Genomic DNA, 6,320 nt, shown 5'->3' on the forward strand with positions numbered 1-6,320 from the left:
TTATAATCTAAACCAAACCCCACGCAAAACAACATCACCAGGAATGCACCATCGTCTTCGTTAAACTCGCATACACTCCGAGAACCCACTTTCGACATCCCAACCACCACGACCATGTCATTACTGTTTTGGTAAATTTCTACCAATTAGGGTTAAAGTGACCGCTTTTTTTAGCCTCGTATCGGGGGTTAAATTATATGTGATTTGTGACGGAATATGTATGTAATTAAGACGAAATAACGATGTGAGTAAAGTAAAGGACGAAATAAGGAAATAATGACACAAGAGATTTTGGTGACGCGGAAAACCCGATGTGGGAAACAACCGCGGGGGGAGTTGGAATCTCGCCAATAGTCCACTATGTAATAATCGGAGTACAAGTACAATATACAGTTGTCCGGATCTGATGAGGAATAATCCGTCCGGTGAGTAAAAAAGACAGACGGAGTATTAACCGGATGACAGAGACTATTTTGTGGGTATATACGTGGAGTGCTAAGATGATAGTAATGATAAAGTAATCATTACTTGATGATGGTGGAGGGATTACTAATGTGCTTGTGGGTTTTCTTTGTACGTAGTATTTGTTGAGCAAAGTAATGGTGTATGCCGTCTAGCGTGTATTTTTGTGTGGATGAATATGGATCCCTTCTTTTACTTGTCTTCCTTGTATTTATAGTGAATAAACCCTAGTGGGTTTATTAGGGCTTCCCACTTAATTGTCTTGTTCCTCAACATAGAGTTTGGCAACAACTTGGACTTTCCTTATTCAGAATATGGCAATAATTAGGATTTCCTTGTCTTACCCGGGATCTTATTAATATCTTAGTCCAAGTCGAACTCTTCTTCACTTGTTGTCCTTCTCCGAATTATTCTGCTTCCAGGCCTGCCTCCGATCCCTGGCTCGGTCCATGGGCCCGACTCCCCAAGTATGTCATGCGTCCATTACTCATTAATTACCCACTTATCTCGTGCCACGTAGCACAGGCAAAATACGGTAATTTTGGCCCTAACAGTTGCCCCCAATTTCGCTTCTCAGCTTTGTTGAGGAGGGAAATTGATTCTTCAAGCTCTGCCTACTATCGCTATTCTGCTACCGATAAACTGTTGTTATCCTTCTAGATTATGCTGCTATTCTGCTGGAAGGAGGTGCAACCAACCTACTATGACGGACCACTGGAACAGATTGCTGAAGCTCTGATGGAGAAGTCTGTTGGAATTCTGCTGGAATTCTGTTGGAGCAAGCTGCTGGCTGCTTGCCGGATCTTACTCCCGCTATATATACTTGAGATAATTCTGCATCCCTACTCTGTACCCAGAATTCTGGTACCCTGGTCTGCTTGATTCTGCTGAATCGTACTCTGCTGTCCCTGTAGACTGATTTCTAGCTCTTCTTGGTTCTGCTGATCGGGAAGTATATGTAAGATGATTTTTTACTGATGTAGACTCGTGGACTCTTGTTAACAGACTTTTCAGCAAGCGGACTCCAGGCGGATTTCTTCTGGAGGATGCTCAGAACAATTGGTGGACTCTAGGAACCCGATGGCTGACGTTGGGATCCTGACGGCTGGTGGTGGGAACCGGACGGCTGGTTTCTGGGAACCAGACGGCTGACGCTGGGAGCCAGATGTCTGAATTTGGGAACCAGACGGTAGACGCTGGGAGCCAGATGGCTGGCACCGGAATCCTGTTGGCGGATGCAGGGAATCAGACGGCTGGTTCTAGAATCTGGAAGCTGGCTCTGGGAACCAGACGACTGATGCTGGGAGCCAGATGGCGGACGCCAGGGAGCAGATGCCGGGAGCCTGATGGCTGAATTTGGGAACCAGGTGGCAGATGCTGGGATCCAAACGACTGACGCTGGGAACCAAATGGCTGGGTCTCGAAACTGGACGGCTGACATTGGGGAACAGAAAGCTGATGCTGGGAGCCAGACGATTGACGCTGGGAGCCAGACGATTGACGCTGGGAACCAGACGTCTGAAACCTGGGAAGCACTTCCCATCTGTCCTTACCATTCTGTTATCTGGTCACCAAGGGTGAATATGGTGGTTGGAGCATTCGGCATAAGTTTTCTATACACTTGTTATGTAGGTGATACCTGCAAAATGTTAGTAGCAGTGCATGTGTATGCATGCACTCTCTAATGTATGATGCAGACTATATGATGATTAGACAAGTTGTAGACTATCATATGTCGTGAATGCAATGTCAACCATGACTATATGCTCTGTCTCCGTCATTTCGTTTGTCTTTGTCTGGAGCTTAGTTCCCACTTTTGATTTTCCAGGAGGCTGACCTGGTTCCAGGTGCACAGCCCTTGTCTCTGGTGGCAGATGTTTGATAAAATATTTTACCCATGACGTAAAATATTTTATCAATAGGATAGCTGATTAGAGCGTACCCCCCATTGATTGTTTCTGACTAACAAGGAATGTTGCGTTCCTTGTGGTTCCAGACGTTTGAAATCCGTGCGTGCACCCATTGATCTACGACATAGCTAGCTAAGGAATTACTGGGTTAACGTTAAGGTATGAGTGGTCTTAGTATGCCGAACCATGCGCGCTACCTCGGCGTATGCTCTCCATGTGGCTTGACTTAAGATAAACGTCTTCGTAGCCTCACATGGCAGGGGCTGGACCCTCAAAGTGTTCCTCATCTGACAAGTAACCAACATTAGTATCAAACCCTTTCTCCCTAGAAGCGTGAAAGATAACCAAATAGTACAAATACCTGGTGCTATCTCATAGTGTTCCAGAGCAACATCTGGATCCAGGAAGCCACAGCGCGTACCACTTGGGTTTTTAGAAAATGTTTTATTTTAAATAAAGAGGAATAAATAAAAAGAACACAAAAACAAATTTTGAAACTAAAAAAGGACTCGATAAGACAAAAGATATTAGTAAAAAGGTTTTTGCTTCATGGACTGTTGAAAGGTACTCTGTACACTAAGGTTTTGGCACTTTGTCAGACAAAGTACGGTCGGGGATTATACAAGATTTGACCTTGCATGGCCATCAATCTGTACACCATATTACCTGGCGCTTTCAGCCTGTCAATGTCCTTTCCGATTGTAAGCAAATTTTTTCAGCCTTGTGATTTTTGGTATTTTCAAATACCCTTCATAGCACTAGGTCCTTTACTGCGAGAGTCCTGATCCTGACGTTGTTATCATATGCCCTTGCTTCTGATTGCTTGTACGATGTCATGCGTATGTTAACACTTCTTAGTTCAACTGTTGTGGCTCTTTGATTTTGCTACCGTTTCAGGTTCTCAACATTGAGTTTGTTGTTTGACCAAGATTTCTCGATGGACTGTTGGCTTCTGACTGTCGCGTGAGGGATGTAGTCTCTGCCCCCTGCATGACTTTCACGGCTTTGCTGTGGATGACATGCAATATAGAATGGGACTCATGCTTGCTTTTTTTACTTTCTTGCTGAGAGTAGCGTCATTTCTTTTTGTCATTTGTTATTTCATGTTCAGGTGTCCAGGTGTCCAGGAAACCAGGCTGGTGGCAGCACGTGTTGCTGTAATTTTTTACTTTGGGAAGCTGATACAAGGATGTGTTCTGCAGCATTCTGGCTGCTGCTTGTCTCCCATATATTCAGGGTGCTAGAAGCTTTTATGTACCAGCGGTACGTTGATTGAATTACCCCCATGCCATTGATTCATGTCCTGCAAGCTCGGTAAAGCTACATCTGCTTGGCCCGACTTGTCTTGGAGGAGGCATTTAGAGGCCGAAAATTTGTTGCAGGGAGCGCTCTGCATTCTGCGTCCTACATCCTGCGTCCTGCGTTCTGGATATTGCGTCCTGCATTCAGGATACTGCGTCCTACATCCTGCGTCCTGCATTCAGGATACTACGTCTGCGTTCGGATATCTGCGTCCCTACACCCGCGTCCCGCATTCTCGTTACGTCGTCATATGCTTTGCGGGAGGAGCGATTTTATATGGGGAAGGAGTGGCAGGTTCTGGAGCCTGAGTAACCACTCCTGCTGGTAGGGAGATCTCCTGCAAGAAATTATTCTAATAGGGCCAGCAGATGGCATAGCCAACGACCTTCCAATGCTCAAGACAGTAGTTACTCAAAATATAACAGGGTAACAAGACTACGAAGTTACGAATTACTTTAAGAGCGATATATGGACATGAATCTTTTGTCCTTTGTTTACCGATGGTTTTAGCACGTGAATCATAAGCATAAGTGGTGAGATACCTAGCTTGAATGCTACCCCCAGGTTGTAAGGACGTTTGCCTCCAGATTCTGGGTTATGGCCCCTGGCTGGGGACCTATCTGGTTTCAGATACTTTCAGGTGCCTGACTCTCAGGATCGCTACAAGCTTGGACGATCAGGTTCCCTCCTGGTCCCCCCGTGGGGACCTGGGTACCAGGCCTACTCTTGTCCCTCTTAATGGAAATTTTACTAGTGTGCCATTTACAACTCTGGTTCCTATTTCCCTTTTAGGTCGCTGATGTTTTCATCAACCTAGGTCTGGGGTGCAGGACTAAAGTCAGGTGCAAAGTCTACCATGGTTGTGACTTAACGGTCATTCGAGGTTCGAACTTCAGATTGTGAACACTTAGGCGTATCGACGTATCGTTCAATTGGTCATTGTTCATTTATCCTAATAACTTTAGTTTTCTCATATAGGCTTTCAGGAGGTAGTCAATTACCACATGGATATGATGAGACTAAAATAAGAAAGCAATTTACAGAAAGTTATAACAAGTGCAAGAAACAATTTTTCAAGTGATGTGTACCTGGTCTCTGCAGGATGCAGAGACTTGTTTGAGATAATATTCTGGGTGCCCGTATGACGTTAACTAAAGCCTTGGTTACCGACAGGTATGGGGACCAGATGCTGGGACCAGGTGCGGGGACCAGATCCAGGGTCCAGGTGCGGGATCAGGTACTAGGACTAGGTGCGGTATATCAGATATAGGACCAGGTGTGGGATCCAGGTACTGCGACCAGGGCTCTTCTGGTTCCAGGCTGGACGATAGTGGTGGTAACAGGGTTCTTCTGCTTCCAGGCTGGACGATAGTGGTGGTACCAGGGTTCTTCTGGTTCTGGCTCGGACAGCAGGGGTAGTACTGGGGTTCCCCTGTCTCTGCTCCCTTTCGATGATGGCTCCTGTAAATGGGCTATGCAGTCGCTCACTCGGGTCCCCGCCCTTCATCCGGATTCTTTGCTAGATTCGCCGCCGTTCTCGGCGAAAGGGTTGCTGCGACAACTAATCCTGGTTGCTGTTAAATGTCCGCTAATCGCTTTACGCTTCACGTTTCTGCCTCCTCAGGTTTCGCCTCTGCTTCCTCCTGCATCCTGCTTCCGACTTCCTGCTTCCTGGATTTCCGTTTCAGGTTCCTCCTGCTTCCTGGATTTCCGTTGCTGGTTCCTCCTGCTTCCTGGATTTCCGTTGCTAGTTCCTCATACTCCCTGCCTCCTGGAAGTTAAGAGAAGATAGGCGATCGAGACTTCTTTATTCTACTAGATCTCAGCGTCTTGGGAACCTGGTTCTGGGTGTTGATGAGGTCAGCTCCCCGAAAATGATGCTTATTGGATCAGCCACCCGAAAATGCTGTTGGTCAGGACAACTACCCCAAAAGGTTGCTGAGGCTGCTGATGTTTCTGAGCCAGAGTTAGTTCCTGCAAGAGAAGATCAAACACAGCAAGGTAGAAAAATGGTGTAGCTGCTGCCGAGGAGAGAATCATGTTAGGAGGACCTCTCCTCAAGCCCGTTTGTACTCTTGTTTCTGGCGACTTGGCCTTTTGTATTTTGCTTTGTTTTGGGATTTTTCCCAGAGATGTAGACTAGATACGAAACTCGTTTTAGAAGCTCCTTATGAGCTACTACTCTATTAGAGTGACCATTGGAATCAACATCCAAGTGCCTGGCGGACCGCGTGGTGATTGCTATTGTTGTGTACCGGTTCTTATATTTCGATTGTTTCTTTGCGAGCTCTGATAGTTCCAGCATGACGCTCATTCTAATTTGCCACTTGCTAGATTTGATCTGCTTCCTATCATGTAACCGTAGGACAAAGCGAGACCTGCCACGTTAGTTTTATGAAATCCAAACAATTGACGATGAAGATTACCTGTGTACTCTGAATCTTTAGCACTGTTCGTTCTGGGTTCAGTTTACCCATGCTGACTGAGTTTATTTTTCCACTATAATTTTTCTTACGGTGTAATTTCTACGAACGTTGATGTGATGAGAGCATCACGGTGGTGTTTCTAAGTCTAGGCGATCTCTTTTTGTTTCTGTGGTCATGCCTTTTTCGCCTTTGAGTATTTTAGGCTGTAAATTTTTGATCC

This window comes from Silene latifolia, chromosome Y (assembly GCF_048544455.1).
Source record: "Silene latifolia isolate original U9 population chromosome Y, ASM4854445v1, whole genome shotgun sequence".
NCBI lineage: Eukaryota > Viridiplantae > Streptophyta > Magnoliopsida > Caryophyllales > Caryophyllaceae > Silene > Silene latifolia.